The sequence below is a fragment of the Dermacentor silvarum genome, chromosome 4, assembly GCF_013339745.2.
Source record: "Dermacentor silvarum isolate Dsil-2018 chromosome 4, BIME_Dsil_1.4, whole genome shotgun sequence".
NCBI classification, from domain to species: domain Eukaryota; kingdom Metazoa; phylum Arthropoda; class Arachnida; order Ixodida; family Ixodidae; genus Dermacentor; species Dermacentor silvarum.
In genome coordinates this window covers 91,699,345-91,720,835 of record NC_051157.2, presented here as the reverse complement: position 1 = coordinate 91,720,835, position 21,491 = coordinate 91,699,345, and the positions used below count along the sequence as shown (strand labels likewise).

At 46.2% G+C, this 21,491-nt stretch overlaps 1 pseudogene; it reads right to left on the bottom strand.

The window, feature by feature from the left end:
- Positions 1 to 20,152, bottom strand: part of LOC119448763 (Down syndrome cell adhesion molecule-like protein Dscam2) — a 190,503-nt pseudogene extending 170,351 nt beyond the window's left edge.
- Positions 20,153 to 21,491: the final 1,339 nt, after the last annotated feature.

Here is a 21,491-nt window from a genome sequence, read left to right as displayed (position 1 = left end):
CGTCGTTTCCGGTGCTACATATCGCTTCGCCCATAGCCAATTTTATGGAGCCGCGCCTTTGAGCAGGTGTGGGCCAGGGGCAGAGAACAGGGAATGTACTTCAAGACGAACTGGCACACATGATTGCCGTACGCGGAAATGAAATTCAGTTTTCTGTAAACGTGCGCAAATAAAACGGGGTGAAGAAGCACTATACGACCTTATTGGAAGAAGGAATAAGACAAAAAAAGAAAAGAAAAAACAGAAAACAAAAGAAAAAAAAAAAGCCAGGAAGTTCTTTTGGAAAGAAAAAGAAAAAAAGACGCACCTGGGACTTCTAAGAACAACTGAATTACGGGTTGTGGGACATGAAGGCCGTCCGAATTGTTATGGTGCGCAGAACGGAAAACAGAAGAGAGATACAGTTAAAGAGCCAATTCTGCAATAGAACTTTAAAATTACTCGAGCTTCCTGAACGTTTCCAGTCGCTTCCATGAGAAAAACAATCGCATGTGTCCTCTGCTTTGGAGGGCTGTTCCTATATTTCTTTAACCAGAACTCTGCGGAAAGGACTGAGTTGCTGTTCAATCTCACTGTCCCACCAGCGATTTAATACATTTAGATGTCTTCGTTGTGCAAAGACCTGCCAGTCATTAGGCGGAAGTATATATTAACAATGTATATTCTGGAAGTATGGTCTTTAAATATTTTCCTGCAAATATATGCATTTCTGGTCGCGTGGTATGAACTATGCGTATAGTATGTTGAAGTGTTAACTCCAAGGCGCCTATGTTAGCTCCACTCCACCATTAAATCAAGCCTTCTAGTTTTTCACGATATTCGTTATATTGAAGGAAAAGAAAACAAATTTGAAGCGGTCGGAACTTTAGCTTTACCAAAAGCTATCCCAGAAAGTGATTAGATAAGGTACCGCTTCCTCTTAAGAGGAAGAGTGACGAAAGATCGACGAGATCCATGTACTTGCTCGAGATCACGGAGTCATGCGCAGCAAGCCAAAAATAGAAATAGTCTTGAAACATAGATAGCCGGAAACCCAGTTCAAAAAAGAAGCCTATTAAGTAATAATAATAACTATTATTATATTTATAATAATACAATAATAGAACCATTAAGTGTGCCCTCTGATGACTCGAGGGCACGTAAATTAACAGGTCGCTTGACATGGAGTGATAGTTTATGAGGGTGCGACCGACTTTGAAAGTTGTAGCGCATTGTATCCCGTTATTATATGTATTTTTATCTCTTTATTTCTTATTCCTTTTATCTCTCTCCCCAGTCCAGGGTAGCCAGTCGGTACTTACATTGGCTAATCTCCCTGCCTTTCCGTCTGTTTTTGTTTTTTCTCGCTTGAACGTAACTTGGCTTTGATAATGCTTAATAATTACTGTGTACATGCCTTGTAGGTGTAGGGCTGAATTTCCGAAAGCTTTTCTTTCGTAAGTACGATTTATCATTGACCGGCCGCGCTGGTTAATATGTCCTGCATTATGACTGACTAAAATTCTGTCTTACGAAAGAAAGTAGCGTTAGAGATTTTTGTGAATACGGCCCCTGGGACCTAATTAACGAGGCTTGCGCTCGGGGGTGCTCTTTTCCATTTGCCATCCCCCTTCCCTAATGATGGTTCCTACATCGTGATTGCACGGCCTCGCTTCTTACAAAAATTTCCAGCGCAAGAATGTTTCGATGAATACAGGGCCAAGGTGTATTCACCAAATGATACTTGTAGCATGCAATCCAATATCCTGGAAGGAAGTGGTTATTCGGTAATGATGTGTAAGGACGGCCTAATATAAACTTCTCACCAACAGTAGTGCTTCTCCAGTATTCAACGTCGTAACGCATCAATTCAACGTGTTCTTCCTCCACGTGGATTGAGGGACAAACCTCGAAGGCCATGATACGAGACCTCGCCAACACTAACTCCTGCAATGACGCGAGCACGGACGCCGATCAAGGCCAATTGCGTAGGGGTGCGCAAACATGCGCAGTGAAACCTTGAGGTTCTTTCTAGAAAGCACGTGCAGTCTAACTGTGACATGAGCCCGATGGATAATCCGACGAGCAATTAATCGATTCTCAACGGTACGCGACGTCGAACGCACTAGTGCATCCCGCAGTTCGCGGTTTACCGTAGGAGCACTGGTCACGTTGATGGCATCTTCTTTAGGCCTTCTGTCAATCGTTAACCCTATTCGCCGCGCTGTGGCGAACGCGTGGCTGACGAAGAGTCAATAGTTTGTGAGCTTCTTCGAATACCATCTCGTCTTTCGCTGCCGGCTGCCTCTTTTCGGGATCGCGAGCCTAAGTAAGACCAATGGACATCCCTTCCATTTGCCTGGCGTCGTCCGCCGCGCACGAATGCCTCTTCACCCTTCCCCGACCACAGGGAGCCACGCTCGCCCCCTCCGATGAAATGGAGCGGCGTCCCCACATACAGCTTTTTCTCGATGCTGCTAGACGCTGGCGTCGAGGCAGCGGGCCCGTGCTTTCGGTCTTTCCCCGTTGAGCATTCCTCGCAGCCATACTGCGTGCCTGCGTGCTTCAGTGCTGTGCCTAGGCACGCGCGAGGCGCCCGTCAGCCGGCAGGCCTAATAGGGAAATATTGGCGCGCTCGCTCACCGAGATCTCCAACGACAGCGCCGGCAGTGGTCGCCGAGCTCATCTTGCGCGCCGTGCCTCTGTTTGTTGCGATTCGGCCCCGCGTTTGTTTATACGCTCAGGGATATCCCTTTCTTCCCGCCAGCTTCGTCTCTTGCAGCTACTCGGTGTTCTTGTTTTCTTTCCGTGTGACGCATTGCTGAAAGCAGTCGTGCTTGCTACCCTTTCTTTCCTTAAACACCGTTTCCTTTTTGTTTACTTTATGTATCCAGATTGTGTTCGTGCCTTTTGTTTCCCTGAAATATTCCAATCTTTACAAATGGATCAGCTATATGACAAGCAGAACTGTGGTCCTTTTCCAGAGCTTGTGCCTCTAATGAATTATACTCAAGAAACAGACGAAGAAAGAGAGACAGGGAGGTTAACCCAGGCTGTGCCCAGTTGGGCTACCCAACACTTGAGGAAAGAGAAAGAGGAAATCTTCGCCATTTTTTTGACTGCCTCGTTATAATTTTTCTTGTTACTCAATTAAAATGAAAGCAGACTACACTGTGAAACGCTGACTGTAAGCAACAAAATTTAGACTCATACGGTGTTTAATAAAACAACAATGGAGTGTTCAAGATTCAAGCATGCTGTAATGGGTACTAGTTGCTATTACTTTCCCCAGTGAATATTATTCTTTGAAAATAATGAAGTCAAAACGAATTGACTTTCGTATTTAGCCCATGGCTCTTACAAGTTAGGCTGCCTTATGGGAATGCTGGCAAGATTTAACATGAAATTCTTTACCCCGATGGAATGAAGCTCCTTTTGCTACTCATGCATTTGCGTGCATCCTGTTGTCAGAGCTACTATTTACAATGGACTGCAAATATTTATTATGCATTTATTAGACGTTTAGTGACCCAGATCTCAATGAACTGGCGCTCGAGACGTTAGCTAAATTTAAGAAACCTTAAAGATGTAGAAGTAACGAACCCTTCACGAAGACTTGCTTCGATCTCAAAGCACCTAGAAGTTGCTTTGCTGTGGTACAAAAAACTATTTGAACGACCACAGCGCAAACACTCGCGCTGTGAAATACTGGTGTCGTGGCATAATGGATGTAAGAAGTACAGCAGTGCGGGGCGTTGGCCTAAGTGTCGTTGCATACCTTCGGGAGTGCGGGACAGCCCGCCAAGACGGAGACAGACAGGAAGCCACCTTTGAAGACTTACAGAGGTGCTCCCCCAAGGGAAGGGGGTCTACGAGCTTTCAGTAAACGCCACCTGCTCCGTGAAAAATGCCGGCGTGGTGGTCTCATCTCTGCGTGAGAACAAACCTGCGGTTGCTGCTTTCCAACAAGTGAGGTGATGTTGTGGTCTTCATGGTGGAAAACAGCATTCGTGCTATCTTCCTTCCTAAGAATCTTCGTCTTGCACCGATATTTCGCACTTTACGAGTAAGGAGTAACCGCGGGAGAGTAGTCGCAGATGTACGGCCGCAGCGAGTGAGCAGGTAACAATATCAAACCGGCTACTCTTGGAATCAAATTCACTCAGCTTTCGCCCTTTTCTAGCACTGTAATTTATTTATTTAATGCTGATATAAACGACCACAGAGCGAAGAACAGAATGAGCTATACTCCCAGCTACCATCAGGAGGCCACAATGACTGCCTCCGCTACAGAAGGAATTTTTTTTCTGTTTTCATTTTTGTTTACCAATGAATACGACTGGGGTTTCCCTTCTTTACAACACGAAATTCTGACTGCGACAATAACAACGTAGACACTATGGCGCCACGAATTATTCACCAGCCTCAATGAATATGCTTCATTCTTCCCAACCGTGAACTCTTCATTTCGTGTGAGCTTGTGTAAAACGATTAAATAATCCAAATAAAGCAGATTCAAAATAACTTTTCAATAGTGTTACCCATAATGTTTTGTTCTGTTGTGAATTGATGGTCGTGTTTTCCTTCGTTTCAGTGCACTGATTTAAAACAAATTTAAGCAACACAAGGTTAAGCAATGAGCTCTGTTGATTATTCATGTTACGGGAGAGTACACATGGGGCGCTATAACGAAAAAGCAATTTCAATCTGTTTCTATCCCATTTCTGCCACTAAACCGCACAACTGGTAAAAAATGTTCGGGTCACCCCCACTCCGCCTGTCTGTCGCGCGACGTCATGAAAATCGCGAAAACTACTGTTTGATATTGTCGCGATACACAAAGCTCAGGGGCTTTATTATAGAAGCACCGCGCCGTACTCGGGAGAAGATACCAGAAAGGCGCCAACAACAAGAATGTCTTCTTCTTCTCTTGATGCCTTCCGGAATCTCGAGAAGCCCGGTCGTCGTCTTTGTCCGCGCCAGGGCGCACTTGTGCACGAATACCGACGCGGCATTGCCCTTCCTCCGGAGCGAGCTTCGTCCCGATGCTGATCAAATCATGGCGGATAGACTCGTAGTGGATAGCTTGGCGGTGTCCACTTCACTCGGAATGATATGGCTTCATGCGCACTACGTGCACTACCTCAGGCACCTGTTGACGGCGTTTCGAGCAGCATGAACCGTCACCAACAACCTCGTAGGTCACGTTGCTAATACGGCGTAGAACCTTGTATGGTCCGAAGTACCGGCGTAGAAGTTTCTCCGAGAGCCCTCGGCGTCGGGCGGGAGACCTAATCTAGACTCTTTCCCCAGGCATATAAGCGGCAAATTGGTGGCGGAGGTTGTAGCGCCGTGCGTCGCGTTCTTGCTGACTAGTTATCCTGACGCGGGCGAGCTGTCGTGCTTCCTCGGTGCGTTCAGTGAAATCTGCGGCATCTGCATCTTAACCATTGCAGTCATGAGGCAGCATAGCGTCAAGCATTGTAGTGACTTCTCGACCATGCACCAAAGCGAACGGTGTCATTTTCGTTGTTTCTTGGCGTGCCGTATTGTATGCGAATGTGACGTATAGTAAGATTGTGTCGCAGTTCTTGTGCTCTACATCGATATACATGCAAAGCATGTCTGCGATATTTTTGTTGAGGCGCTCGGTAAGCCCATTTGTTTGTGGATGATAGGCCGTCGTCTTCCTATGGGCTGTGCCGCTCAGCGTGAGCACAATGCGCAGAAGCTCAGCTGTGAATGCGGCTCCTTTGTCGGTTATGATGATCGCTGGAGCACCGTGTCTGAGGACTATGTTCTCGATAAAGAATCATGCTGCTTCAGCTGCCGTGCCGCTCGGAATTGCCTTGGCTTCCGCATATCTGGTTAGATAGTCCGTCGCGACTATGACCCATCTGTTGCCGCTGTAAGATAGTGGAAAGGGGCCCAGGAGGTCTATGCCAATTTGAGCAAACGGCGCTTCCGGTACCGGAACGGGGTGCAATAGCCCAGCGGGTTTAGTCGGTGGTGCTTTGCGTCGCTGACACTCAAGGCATGTCCTCACGTAGTGCTTCACCTCTTCTGCGAGCCTAGGCCAGTAGTAGCTTTGTTTGAATCATACTAGTGTTCGCGTGTAACCAAGGTGGCCCGAGGTGGCTTCGTCGTGGCAGGCTTGTAAGGTTTCGCGGCGGAGAACTTCGGGAACTACTAGCAGGTGGCTCTTCCCTGTTGGGGAGAAGTTCTTCCTATAGAGAACGCCATCGCGCTAACAGAATCAAGGTAGACTCCGTGAAAATAATCTCGACACCTTCGTAGCTCGCCCTTCCAAGAACTCCATCAAGGTGTTGAGCTCTCGGTCGGCTTGCTGTTTCCGAGAGATGGCGGCCGCACCAACTATCCCTAAAGAGCGCAGATCTGTACTCGGTGTTTCAATAGGTGATCTTGAGAGGCAGTCGGCATCGAGGTGCTGTCTTCCCGATTTGTACACCACTATCATATCGTACTCTTGAAGCCGTAAGCGCCAGCGTGCCGAATGTCCGTACGGGTCTTTCATATTGGTCAACCAGCAGATCGAATGATGGTCGCTTACTACTTGAAAGGCGCGACCGTATAAATACGGGCGAAACTTCACGACTGCCCATACGACGGCCAGACATTCCTTCTCCGTGGTTGAGTAGTTGCACTCGGCACGTGACAATGTTCGACTTGCATAAGCAACTACTTTCTCGGCACCGTCCTGCCACTGAACAAGGACAGCTCCAAGGCCCACGTTGTTGGCATCGGTGTGGATCGCTGTTGACGCATCCTCGTCAAAGTGAGCGAGTACTGGCGGAGTTTGTAAACGCTGCCGTAACTCGTTGAACGCCGCTTTCTTGCTCCTCTCCCCATACAAACGCAACGTCGTCTTTTGTGAGGCGGGTGAGTGGAGAGGCGAGATGCGCAAAATTGGCAATAAATTGTCGGTAATAAGCGCAGAGACCCATGAAGCGTCTGACCGGCCGCCTTCTTATCCGTAGGCCGAGGGAACTTTGCGACTGCTGCAGTTTTCTCGGGGTGAGGCTTAACTCCTTCTTGACTAACTACATGACCTAGAAACTGAAGCTCTTCAAACCCGAAGTGACATTTTTCAAGTTTAAATGTGAGTCCCGCGGACCGTATGGCTTGAAGAACTGACAGCAGCCGGGTTAGATGTTCTTCGAAAGTGGCCGAAAAAACAATTACATCGTCGAGGACACACCAGGCATGCCTTCCACTTCAGACTAGATAAGTATCCATGAGCGTTTGAAACGTGGCTGGGGCCGAGCATAAGTCGAAAGGCAGAACCTTGAATTCATAAAGCCCATCAGGTGTCACGAATGAAGTCTTCTCTCGATCACGCTCATCTACCTCTATTTGCCAGTATCCACTCTTAAGGTCCATAGAGAAGTAGCGCACATGCCGTAGCCTGTCTAAAGAGTCGTCATTCCGCGGCAGCGGATGCACATCTTTCTTTGTAACATGATTCAGCTTGCGATAATCAATGCAGAACCACAAGCTACCATCTTTTTTTTTTTTGGACAAGCACCACAGGTGATGCCCATGGGCTGTTCGACTGGCTGGATGACATCATCCTGTAGCATCTTTTCAAACTGCTGCTGTATTGCCTCGCGTTCTTTCTGAGCTACACGATACGGGTTCTGTCGGATGGGTCTTGCTGTCTCCTCCGTGATGATGCGATGCTTTTCAGTGGCGTTTGACCAACTCGCGACGTAGACGAGAAGCAGTCCTTAAACTGTTCAAGCAGTTCCATAAACTTGTGTAGATCTGCAGGTGTTAAGCTCGGTCCAATGTCGACGACGGGTGTACATGGCGTTGTAAAAGCCTTGGCATCTCCTTGCATAGCAAAACAGTCATCAGTGTGGTCGATTTCATCGAGATACGCGACAGCGGTGCCTTTACTGATATACCGACGTTCGTTTGTGAAATTTGTCAATAGAACCTCTGTACGCCCGTCGACTAAGGAGACGATGCCACGGGCGATGGCGACTCCTTGGCGGAAGAGAAGGGCGGTTGCGTGTTCCGCGACCGCTTCTTCGGTGAGCTGTGTGCCACAACTGAAAGAAACAAGGCTTCAAGACAGTGGCGGTATGCAGTCGTTCTCGTCGATAATGCGTAAGGTGCGGCGTTGTCGCTCTGTTCCATTGGTCGTGTCGTTAGCAGGAGAAAACGTTACTACGCCGTCGCCTATGTTGACAACGGCGCCATACTCCCTTAAGAAGTCCATGCCTAAAATGAGTGATTTGCAGCACTCCGGCAGAATCACGAATGTGGCGACAAAAGCTGCGTTCCCGATCGTGAGCCTTGCAGTACATTTGCCTGTAGGAGTCATAATCTGGCCGCCAGCATTGCGAATATGAGGGTCCGTCCATTTTGTCCTGACTTTCTTGAGTTTGTCTGCCAGCGGCTCGCTCATAATTGAAAATTCCGTGCCAGTGTCTACTAAGGCCGTCACTTCGTGCCCGTCAATCGTAACAGCGAGGGCGGCAGTCACAGTTTTGTCGAAATTATTTACGTTTTGGTCGGCGTCTTCCTTTCTCGGCAACAAGGGGGGATTTTCGGCAATTTGAGGACTTGCAACCTTCCCCCTTGAGGTCGCTGCTTTAGTTTCCCCGCCGTGGGCTGGGAGATCGACCTCTCACGACGTCAGCAAAAATGCGGCTGTTCGGCGAGGCGAAACGTGCTGGAGACGGTGAGCGCGACCGGAGATCAGAAGAGCTCACTTGCCGGCCAGTGCGGCTGTCGTCGAAGGGGACACGGTTTTCATCAGCCAGGCGACGCGTAGTGGCATATGGGCCGCCCTGGTAGCCAGCTGGGTGATGAGGGCCGAAACGATAGATGTGTCCTGGTTCTCCACAATTGTAGCACAATGGTCGCCGATCTTCAGTGCGCCATATATCGGTCCTACGCACGGAGCTGGGGCCGTCTGACAGGTTCCCGTTGGGCCCAGGCTGCGACAGGAGGCCTGTTGACGGTATTGTGGCGCCGGAAGGGAAGACAAGGGACGGTGAACAGCGTCTGTATGACTGTACGTGTTCGGCTGGTACGGCGGCTCAGACGGCGATGGACGGCGGACTGCGTCTGCGTAGCTGTATGCATTCGGCTGGTATGACAGCTCAGGTACGGATCTCGGAAGGGGCAAGCACCTGTTGGAGTTCCTGTCGTACCACTTCAGCGACTGGAGGCAACCGGGAACTCGTGCGGTGGTGGTGCCTGCGGTAATGGTGAGAGCCTAGCGTTCTCCTTCGCAATTTCCTCGCGCCAATCTGGCGTATCAACTGGCGCAAGCAGGTTTCATCGTCCCTAACCAGTGCTGCGGCTCGTCTCGGTGCCCCGGCAATCAGACGATCGTACTGTTGGTACCGCTTCTGCAGCGCCCGCTCGATTGCTGTTACTAAACCAATAAATTGCTGTGGCCTCTTTAATGAACTCGTCCACTGTTGTCGGCGGATTGCGCACAAGGCCAGCGAACAGCTGCTCCTTGACACCACGCATGAGATGGCTGAGCTTTTTAGCCTCCGGCATGTTGGGATCTGCGCGGCGAAAGAAACGCGCCATGTCTTCAGCAAACAAGGCGACACCTTCATTTGGCTTTTGGATGCGCGTATCGAGAAAGCGCAGTGTGTTTTCACGTCGATTTCTGTCCTCGAATGTGTCGAGAAACCGACGCGAAAAGTCCTCCCACGTCATCAGACTTCCCTCGCGGTTTTCAAACCACGTCTTTGCACTTTTTTCGAGGGCGACATAGACGTTGAAAAGCTTCTGGTCGTGGCGACAGTGATTCGATCTCGCTACCCGTTCATACTTCTCCCGCCAGTACACCCCATCTTCATGAGCGTCACCGTGATATGGTTCGGGAATCCGAAGGTTTTGAACTGTTACCTGAGTTGGGCTGCTTGGAAGTGCCATTGCTGGAGCTGGGGTGGAGGCCGTTGATGAAGACGATGTGTGCAAGACACTGAATTCGTGGCTCAAACCTTGCAGGCGGCGGCTCGTGCGGTGAACAGGCGTCTCGACGCGTGGGTGTCTTGTGGGGCTAGATGCAGGGCTGCTCGTAGGAGTGCCGATCATGAGGCAACGGTAATCAGCACCTCCACCAGTGTCGCGATACACAAAGCTCAGGGGCTTTATCATAGAAGCACCGCGCCGTACTCGGGAGAAAATGCTTGCTTGCTTGCTTGCTTGCTTGCCCTAAAGATACCAGAGAGGCTTGGTTTGGTTTGGTTTGGTGCCTATAGAAATAGCACAACCCACTACGGGGGATTGGCCATGAATCGGGCGGCAGTAGGAAGAAAAATGAAGGCTACCTAAATGGGATTTTATTGCTTAAGAATGAGATAATAAATGAATTCTAATGGTTAATACTAATTTTCATGCTATAGCATCTTAAAATTTGAAGCAAATATTTTGTTGTCTAGTGAAAAAAAATTAGCATGGCAGTTTCCTTGTTTCCATTACAAAAATAAATATGGCATTACATACGTTCCTCTTACAGTGTCCTAGTGCCGACGCCCCCAGAGATAGAATGATAGGTAGCGTAATGGTCAATCCAAGTTGGCGGAGGGGACCTTCTAGAAGTCGTTTTCTATGCATGGTGAACCTACGACACTCTATAAAGAAATGATCCATAGTTTCGAGTTCATTGCAATAAAAGCATTGAGGGGAAGCTGCCAAACCAGACTTATGGGAATAGAAATTAGGCCTTGGTATTCGGCAAGAGCATTCTAGTAAACCACACTTCAAATTTTCTTGTTGAACACCATCTGCTGTGCCAAGGAAACCTAAGGTGCATAAAATCGGTGATATTGAGTACACATGATTTGGCATGTTCTTCTTGGACAGAATTTTTTTTTAATCTCGCAGAAGTGACGTATGCCGAAGGTCTTAGGATCCTCAGTAGCGGGCCGTTAAGAGGTGCCGCTGATAGTGCGTCTGCAGATTCGTTTAAAGTGAGCCCCACGTGCCCTGGCACCCATACCAGATGGATAAGGCGTAAATGTTGGGGGATGGATGAATGAAATTCTCGGAGAATGATAGATGAATTGGGCACTGATAAAGCGGAGCAAACAGACAAGGAGTCGGTTAAGATTACGGTTGAAGTAATCTTAACCGACTCCTTGTCTGAGCTAGGATGATCGCTAATAACTACGCCTGAAATATTGACGTAGAGTCGGGTAGTCGAAGGGAGAAAGACCAATTTAATGATGCCGAAAAAATACCCACTCCTGCCTTCTTTTCACTGACAGAAGCATCTGTGGCTATTACTGCATTTATTTGGAGGTTCTCGAGGTGGTCATCTAACAAACGTTTTAGGTATCGAATAGGCAAGAGTTTATCTTTATTAGGAAATATATAATCGAATTCAACGCTTACTATCGCAGTAGGGAAATTTTGAAAATCCAGATCACGAATTGATATTTGTAATGGCTCTAATAGTTTCTGCACAAAAACTACCTGAAGACAATGCAGTCTGGACCATTGATTCTCAAAGAATGCAGTTGGTTCTCTAATAAACATATAGAAGGAGCGTCTCTGGGGAGAAGCATATATGTTCAGTAACGTTTGGACTGTCAGTATACGGAAAACGAGTTTGAAGAGAAGGCAGGTGAGTTTCATGATAAAGAATATTATTCGCTACATATTATGGAAGGCCGAGACATAGACGTAGTGATTCGCGTTCTAAAGGAACCAGAGGGCGTTATTTATAAGTAGGACCTCCAGAATATAACACTCATCCAAACTCTACATTGGGGCGGACATACATACAATAAGTCATCAACAAGGTCTCCCTGCGCATTCCAAAACGATTGCTGCTGACTCTTCGTATAAACCAACTGCGCGTGCTCCTTTAGATGCGATGTATTCTATGTATGTCTTCCAATTAAGATTTTCTGTGTAAATCATTCTCAGATATTTTAAAGATTGCACCTGCGGAATAATCTCCTCGGCCATACGACAGTGTTATTCGGATAGAAAAAGTTAAGGGAAAAACAATGATTGCACTTTTGCTGACAATTAGCGACATTTGTATTCCTTTTAGCCAAATTTCAATGTGATTCAAATACAATTGCTAAGTTTTATATAAGTTATGAATATCATTTGATACCGAGATAAATGCGATATCATCAGCGTAGTACGTATACCTCTACGTCATGATGTGTCGGGATGTGATTTAGTAAAATATTAAATAATACGGACGAAAGCACGCCAACAACAAGAATGTCTTCTTCTTCTCTTATGCCTTCCGGAATCTCGAGCAGCCCGGTCGTCGTCTTTGTCGGTGCCAGTGCGCACTTCTGCACGAATACCGACGCGGAAATATGACGTGTACACACTGATTATGCATTATTAGGCCGCACAAAAGAAATATAATTATCTCCGGTTGTACGCGCTTTTTTGTCAGTAGCCGTCCGCTATTGCTCAAATTATTCGGGCTGCGCCCACTTCGTCTGTCCGTCACCTGACGTCACAAAACTGCAAGAACTCACCACGTTAAAGTCGTGCGTATGAACTAAGATGCATTAATATGCAGAACAAAACAGCTTTTCTTTCTGTCTTTCATTTTTTTTTCTTTTGTTTTAATAGCCAGATACTGCGCCGTCCCGAAAGGAACAAAATATGGCTGCCACCAATTACTGTGGCACTGGATATTCGGAGCTGCCGGGAAGAATAGATTTCTCTGCGTATAATAAACATTTTGGCGGGGCCACGTAACATTGTTGAGCCTTTTCGACGCGTATCGCCCTGTCCACTCTTCTACACTGAGGATCCGTTTAGTGGCGTCTTTAATCCTTCTGTTCCACGCCGCCACGATTTGCGACCAGCCTACAGCAAGCTAAGCCAGGGGAAGCGGACCAATCGCCGACGACGGCACCACCCTCCTCATCCAGTCATCTAGTTTCACTGCGTTCGCTCGGCCTCATCGAAACCCTCTCCACTTCTGCGTGCTCCTCGTGTCTGGTCAGGCAATGCGTTCAAAGCAAACAAAAGTTACCTCCTATAATCGAGGAGCGCGTTTGAGTGGGCTATTGAAACAAGGCTTCTGCTCACCACCCGATGCCTCCGTTGGCCGTTATATAAATTTGACTTCAGTAGAATTAAATAAAATCAGAACGAAAACGTTTTGCTTTATACGGCCCATGGCCTTCACTCTTCTAAGAATATGTCTCACTCAGAATTCTGTTTGATATGGATGTCTGTGGTGAGTGCATATATTGTTCACGCATTCAAATCTATGTGCGTCAGTTACTGAAGTGCTTTATTGCGGCTAAGCTGCGCACAAAACTTTCTTCACACAAAAAGCGCCTGAAGAACTCGCTGATCGATTCACCCGCATCCGTGATTTGAACTGCACTTACTTGTCCCCCGCATAAATTAGGACCGGTTGACGATCACTGGCATGCCAAATGCCTCAGGAAGTGAAATTGTCATATTATAACGTGACCATTGCTATGTCATCAATTCTCGGTCTCGCCACTGGAGAGAATTAGGTATGAAGCGCTGTCCGTAACCACGCGCCTGAATATGGTTATATCTGTTGCACCTCGGTGTGAAGCTGTGGATATGTGTTATACATACATATATATATATATATATATATATATATATATATTGTTTGCTTTTATTTATAGAAATACTGCAAGCCACATGGCCCAAGCAGGAGACGCAATATACAAAGCAGTATAATATAACAATCATAGCAATATCGAAAATAGTACTAATGATAACGGAAGTCAAAAGGACAAACAGTAAAACAGGTGTCTTACATGTTGGGTGCCCGAGTACTTGTTGAATAATGCCTACATTACAAAACACTTCGCTGCAGACAGAGCTGCGTTTGTCGTTTTACTTACGTAAAGACGAACCCAATCTAACATATTAAAGCAAAGTTTCATTTGCCTGCCGTTGCGGATTTGGCGAGGCTGTCGCCGAGTTGGTCGGTATTTCGGCGAATATATTTGTAGATGTATTTAGCACGCTTATATACGTGCACCGAAGGCGAGTGCAAGCTAAAGGGTTTATATAACCGCTGTATACGCTAACGACAAAGTATAATGCCAGTAAGCATGCGCCTCCTATTCTGCGCACTAACGACAATTCCTACATAAAACGTCAAAGGTCGGCACATCGGTATCTCTATAGAGCACACCGATGCCGTAATTAAAATGCCCATTATATCGAACTAATTCTAGGAGCCACTGATTTTCTTCAATACACACATTCGAGTATCTGCCACTGGGTGTCTGCCCATTCTTGGCCGATTATTCGATATGCAAATGCGCAGCTAATAGACAAAAGGCGTTTAATTCTTAAATGCGGCTAGATGTTGGTCGTACGTCTCCGTGCATATATAGCTGCATTCGCCATTTTATCCTCAACGAGCATCATACATCGCGGTCACCATTGTAACATTGCTGCGTAGACGTCTGACATTGCGCAATCGCCGGATACGGTGTTTACGTTTCGGCATAGCTTGCCACCGGTGTGGTTCATAGACATAAACATTGCACGATTTACTTAGGTCGCCATCTTTCTGATGGAGAAACACAAGCATTGCATGAGATTATGCTTGGCGTAGTACGAAAGTAAGCACAATCGTACGCATCTTCGTTAGCTGTACGTCAATTAATTAACCGCTTCACTATAGCTTCACTTCGCATAAATTCCAACGTGTGCATTGGTTCTGCATAACGTTTTGTTACTGCACAATGTGCAAAGGTTGAACGTTAAAAAGTGTGTCAGCGTCCTTTCAGCTTCTTCTTTAGCGCCATGAAAAGCTGTTACGCCAGAACGAATATTGGAGGGAAATAGAGCGCGGAAAATCATTTGCAAGCGCAGAGAGCCGAGGAAAGACCAAAATGTGGGCACTGTCAACAACAAACTTTTACTTACAAAGAGCTTGATTTCATCAGGCCGCTTATCGATCGCCGGAATTTCCCGAGAACTACGAGGTAGTGACTTCCACTAACTCACTTGTTACGAAGCGCTTTGCATATGCCGTCTATAAGGCCGCTTCAATTTTTGCTAAAATTTCGGAGAAAGAAAGTTCAGGTTCACAAAATTGCCTTTCTAGGCACGTTCACGACGCATGCACAACAGGAAAGGAGCGAACAAAGGGGAAAAAATAAAATAATGTTTGTGGGCGCGGGAGCAAAGGTATTTCGGGCGCCGAGATTACATGTGCACACTTTCCTGAAATTGCCCCGTTCTCATAAGCGCCCGACGGAGCCAGACGACGCGATGAAAGCGCTCGCCAAGCGCCAAACATCAAGGTGATATTGCGAAGAAGATTAAATAAAATAATAGCATAGAAAAGACTGAAAAAAAAACTACCTTTTGCTCTGCAATGTATATTTGCGAACACGAACCAATGCACAGAGATTGCTCGGGACGCGCTGTAAAAATGAAAAGAGTAATCATAAACTAAGAAAATAGGCGCGCTCAAACTCAGACCTAGCACGAGGCATACCGTCACGAAATGTGCGAAAGTTTTGATGTACGTATAATGACGGAAGCTGGAAGAATACGTTGAAAGGCTTGGGAAGTTCTGTGTGCGTGTTTGGTCATGCAAACGACCCAACTTGTTTTAGTGTACACTTACATTTTTATGCTTCTTCTTTGGCTTCGGTATGCGGTTCTGTCGCAAAGAAAATTACGGTGCAAATTTCGAAGTTTTGTCGCCGCAAAACAAAGAAAAAAAGAAAAGGAAGAATAGTAACAAGGAAGGTACATAGAAGCACTATCTACAGAGAAGATTAAAGGTGAATGACTCGAAGCTGACACGTAGGTAGAATTTTCGCAACACATACCGTGAAAGCGGAGCTTTCTGGAAAGAAAAAAAAAAGAAAAACGCGCGCACGCGCTCCACATCATTTCTCCGCTTTTGAGAGGCAAGGGAAATTACAGCATCTATGCTTTGCTTTACTGCAGGGTCATCAGGCTACGGGGATTTGACGTTTAGCTTGCTGGGTTCTTTTTTTTTCCTTTCTTTTTCTTTTTTTTTGATACCGCAGGTTTCTTTTTTTTTTTTGATACCGTAGTTCTACGACAGCACACAAAAACGCGCATGCTCTTGCATTGCATGGCTTTTATTTGTTTTTGTTTTCGTGCGCGGTAACTCTTTTAAACAGGTGTTAAAGCCACTTGTAATCGAAAACGAACCAAGGTCTCTCGTGAATGCTTCATGCTTCGGGAGGGTGGCTGTTCTTATTTCTTCATACCTGGGTTTTAATGCTCGTTCGGCTTTGATGGCATCCATGCTATTGCCACCTGCAAGCCTAGCGCGCCCGAAAGGCAGGCGCTCTCTTTGATCACTCCTTATGATTCGACTCCTCGATCGCGCGCTCTGAGACGACATTTTCCAACCATAAAAACCGAGACACGTAGGCAAATAAAGCTGTCTCATTATTAAATGTTCCCCTGAGTTCGACTGACTTAACGTACGCGCACGAAAAAGGCTGCTTTGGCTCATAAATAAAGACGAACAAAGTAAAATTAAATTCACGGGTTGTATGTGCCAGAACCACGTTGTGATTACGAGGCACGTCGTAGCGGGAGACTCTGAATTAACTTTGTTCACCTGGGGTTCCTTAACGTGCTCCTCAATCTACGTACAAGAACGTTATCGCATTTCGTCCTCATCGGAATGCAACCCCTGCGGCCGACACCGAACCGACAGCCTGGAGAAATCTCTGGAGGCCTCGGGGCTAAAACTTGGACACTCGAAGTGTCAGTGCGTTTTTATCCACGTGCGCGTACGTCACTGAGGGCTATTACTAATTGAAGGGATACGTCCCTGAATAATTTTGGGGGGCACCGCCGATGGATTAAATTACCGTAATGCGAACTTATTTTGGGTTACATAATAAATAAACTATATAGTTATGGTAAGCTGACGTTATATGCAAGTTATCTGAACGTATTAAAAAAGAAAATATAATCCCACGGGATATACAACAACTGAAACATGAATTTTACTTACGTTTAGTTTTGACGGCTATTCTTCAAAATCTGCCACTTCAGTTATACCCGAATCAGAAAAGGTGGGAAGAACTGTAAGCTGCGACTTAGATAACCAGTAAATATTGAGCGTGGGTGCAGTGGGCGTGTTCGATGAAAGCAATGGTGTTCGAGCACGCGGCCCACTATCTCTTCGAAACTGTCTTTTTTTACCTTACTTTCTATCCTATGCAGTATGGTGATATTTACAAGCAGTACTACTCATTCTAGACACGCGAGCTATGCAGCGAATATTGTAACACCTAATGAGCGTAAACAATAAGATCAACAAGTATGTACAACTTGATACAGGAGCAAATATTTTCTGCACAGTTGTATATAAATGGCATAAGTGGAACGCTTTTACTGTTATCTTTTATCTAGTACTATTATCTTTCATTTATTTTACGGATTGTAAAAATTTGCACTCTAAATGAAGGTGGAAACCCCAGAAGCATAGTAAAAAATGGCAAATTAATCACATACTGCGTTGCAAAGTGACCTTTCAAGAGCGTATTAGGTGACCCGTATCCTTTAAGCTTAAAAAAAAAGCCGAAATCATGAAAGATGGTGAAAAATGTAGAGCAAATGTACGAGCCTTTTTCTTCTTTCGTAAACGAAAAAGAGCCTCTCTAATTACGCATTAACGGACAGGCACCATATTTGAACTCGCCGATGGCAGTAAAACATAAAAATAGGCTATGTTTATTCAATTTTCTTTTCATGCGTTAGACATCAAATTCGAACAGCCTTGCAAACTATGAAGGTTATTATAGTTAGCGAACACCAAACGTAATACAAGTAGATATAGAAAATTGGTGCTATATAATTAGAGCGTGTGAGATAAAAAGAAACAGTGACATCTTGGCAGGTTATTATGCCACTCCATTTCCACGAAGACCTTGTTGCGCCTTCGAAGCAATTGAACGCCGCTTAATTGCGTTTGCGCTTGGGGCACAGCATCCTGCTAGCGTTCAGCTCTATGTCGACAGCAAATTTTACTGTCAGCGCTGCATTCTCATTTGCCTTGGCTGTCACGCAGACGAGCGGAATCTTGGTAAACATAGTTATGCATCAAGTTTTAGAGTGTTCTGGCAGGCCTAGAGGTTCGTATAGAAAAACAAGACGCAGTAAAAAAAGTAAACATTGCCTGATCGGTAGGTTAACAAACGCTGTTAGGACGCGCCTACAAAAAGATTTCGTTTTTGATAGGTTATCGTGGGAACAGTAGCCGAAGAAATATGATAGCCGACGACGCCGGAATGTTATAAAGAAATGGCAAAAAATACAATCTTCGCTGCAGGACTCGTGTTTGCAAAAGTTTTCGTTCATATAGTAACCGGTCGCATATATCGACCGACCGCATGTGGTAATATTTCCGAGGCGCTCATTTGTGCACGAGTGAGCACGGAACCAGTTTTCAAAACAAAGTTTGCAGGATAAGGGAGTTCAGACGGTAAGACATGACAGCGAACATAATAGTAGCGAGCGCAGCAGGCCACTCACGAAGAATTCGTAAGAAATAACGACAGTCATTCCGACCCTTTACTTCAAGATTTCTACTGAAAATGTATCTCGCATGGGTGAATGATCCTTAAATACGAGTGGCGGCTGAGACAAATACAGAAGGAAATCATAGCAAAGTCTGCGACAAACAGCTAGATATTCACATACGTGAAAGGATGGTTCCATGTTATTTCGAGTTCTTATGGAACTCTCTTTCGAAGCACATTATTCAGATTCCTGCCCACGAAACGAAATCTTAAAACAGCAAATCAAAATAGATAGTGATGCTCTTGAACAAAAACACTTCATTATTTGAGCTATTTGTCTTATTACATGTATACTGTGCTCAAACTTGAATCATACAGTGCACATGCCTCATGTTCCCGTGGACATACAACGTTCAAGAGTATAGTCAATCGCAAATAAGCGGAATATATTCCGCGTGGCTTTTTTTTAAACAAAACGTTAGTACCCGCATGTTTCGCTTGTTTTATTAACGAATGCTTTGCCTCTACCAGTCTTAAGGAATAATAAAGAACAAAGCGCAAGATAAGCATCAGTTCTGTCTTTTAAATCAAAGTACCCCAAGAACGCTATATCTTTCTTCGTATGAATGATACGGCAAACATATAAGGCAAACAAGAGCTTAGTCTGCTGAAAACTCCTAAAAAAATAGCTTCTTTCATTATAGAATACAGATCATGGAATCGATACCGGACTAAACAACTATAGGCCAGAGTTTAAAACTCACCATTCGTAAGGAAACCAAGAACCACGTGAAGAAGGAAGGCGAGCATTCCTCCAGGCGCCATCACTCACGCTGGTGCGTCGCTGGTGGACGTCGACACCGCAGTAATCCGCAAAAGATCCTCACCCCAGACACGCGATAAAACAACGTGCTCACAAGTTTATGCCGAGGCACGATCTCGCTGCTCCGACGTCACGCTGACCCCTCACGAGTAGCACTTCCTCCGTTTTCATTGATGCGACGTCGATAACCCATTCACATGGTAGCGCGGCGGCGTAAGATCCACACGATTGGCGAAGTGGTCAACGCAAGCAGGGAGGAGTTTCTCCACACTATTTCAAAGCGCGCTGTTAGTCTGCACAAAACCGTGAATCAAACGTACCACTCGTTCCACACAAGCGCACACGCGTGCAAATGATGTTGAGGACTTACAACTTGGTTTTATATATGAAAGGAACAAAAGTTTGGGTATAGAAACAGAAGGCTCCGAAACTCACGTCCGTGAGCCGTTGGTGACGCACTGTTAGTTTCTCCGCAAAAGTGACAACGCTATCGAATAGCGCTAGCCACCGCGTAACGGGCGTCTGACATCGCTGGTGTTCAATAATCTTCCGTCGACGACACGCCGCTGCAAAATGTGGCGTGGACACTCCGCCGAAGCCAAGTTTCGCGTCTCCGGAACCACGTAGAAAGAAAGCGAATAAAATAAACAACAAGAACAGCCGTGTCTCGATAAGAACACACTTTGACACTCGTAGCACGCAAGGGAGCGGCAGGCAACTATGCTTGGCACGTGACGCCTCCGCCAAACACCGCCGCCGGCAACAACAGCTCGAAGCTCACGTGAACCGCTCGCTTCTCGGGTCGAGTCAGGGCTCCCGCCGCAAGCAGCAGCCCCTTGTGCTTCGGTGCCCGGAGCGCGTGTGAGCAGCCGCGGCCCGAGGCCTCCTCTCCTCGCCCCCTGCACCGCAGCAGCTCTAGGCTGGTGGCGCGCGCGCGCGTGCGCTCGCGCTCCGCAGATTGGGCGCCATCATCCCCCTCCCCCAACCCCGGATTCCGGGCCCGCATCGACTCGGCCCAGAAAGCGATCGCAGCGACTCGCTGTCGGTTCTTTCGGTCGTCGCGTGCCGCTGGAGATGGGCTGGAATTCAAATCACCGTGGGGTTTTGCGGCAGCCGAAATGCGGCCACAGGCATCTGTGTGTCGCCCCGCTAATTACACTCGCGCGGGTGCGGCGCTTCTCTGAAATGTGCACGACGTCACCCGCAGTGTATGAATCTGGAAGGCAATTAAAATACTCATTTGTGGGCAGAAAGCGTTGTCACGAGGCTACGGTAGCTGCTGCTATATATGTAAGCATTGTGAGTTTGGAGATATCCTTTTCTACAGAAATAGCAAGAACGCCATGCAACTTTAGAGAAACTTGGATTTTTCCATTAGATAAAAATCGCCTCAAGTGTCAGGGATGGCTACGATTTGAATAAAGAGTTTACCGCTAATATCTCCGCGCGATTTCGCTCGCAGTGACCGACTCCACTGGGGAACTGGGAAGATAATAAACAAGCCCAGATGTTTGCGCTGAGTAACTGTTGCATTCCTTTAGGTGCCTCCACTTTTCTCACGGTAGTTGGTGCTTTTTAAACATATGCTTGGCCGTATGGCATAAAGTAACGTCGTCGTATTTCCCATAAGGCGTACGTAGATGTAATAGCGTATTCACCATTGCAGAGGCAGCTTTTAAATGCTTTTTTTAATGTTAGTTCCTGTAAAATAAGCTAAATTCCAGCATAACAATACTACTATTACTTTATATTATTATAAAAGACTAATATGAACACACATAAGCGCATGCATAATCTCCTCAAGATCCGAGCTTGGCTGCCTCCTTAATGCGTTAGTAATGCTGAACGAGCGTCTCGGATGAACATTGGGTTATCTTCAGAAATTCGTTAAACCAACAATAAATAGTAAACTTCTGCCATTCTCTTTCAATTTTCTAATGCGAAACCTGACTTTTGTGGTAACGTCGCGGCAATTACCGCTCGGTGAATAGTTTATTGAGTGCGGTACCGTATTGTGTCCTGTCCTTTCATTCATCCTAAAACTTCGAGCGTGTTTAGGATCTTTAGAATTCAACAGCGTGAACAAAGACGGAGGAGACAGAAGGGTAAGAACAAATAAAGTTATATTACCGAAGTCAAAATTACACTTCTAGGTTATAAGAACCAGCTGCTGAAGATTT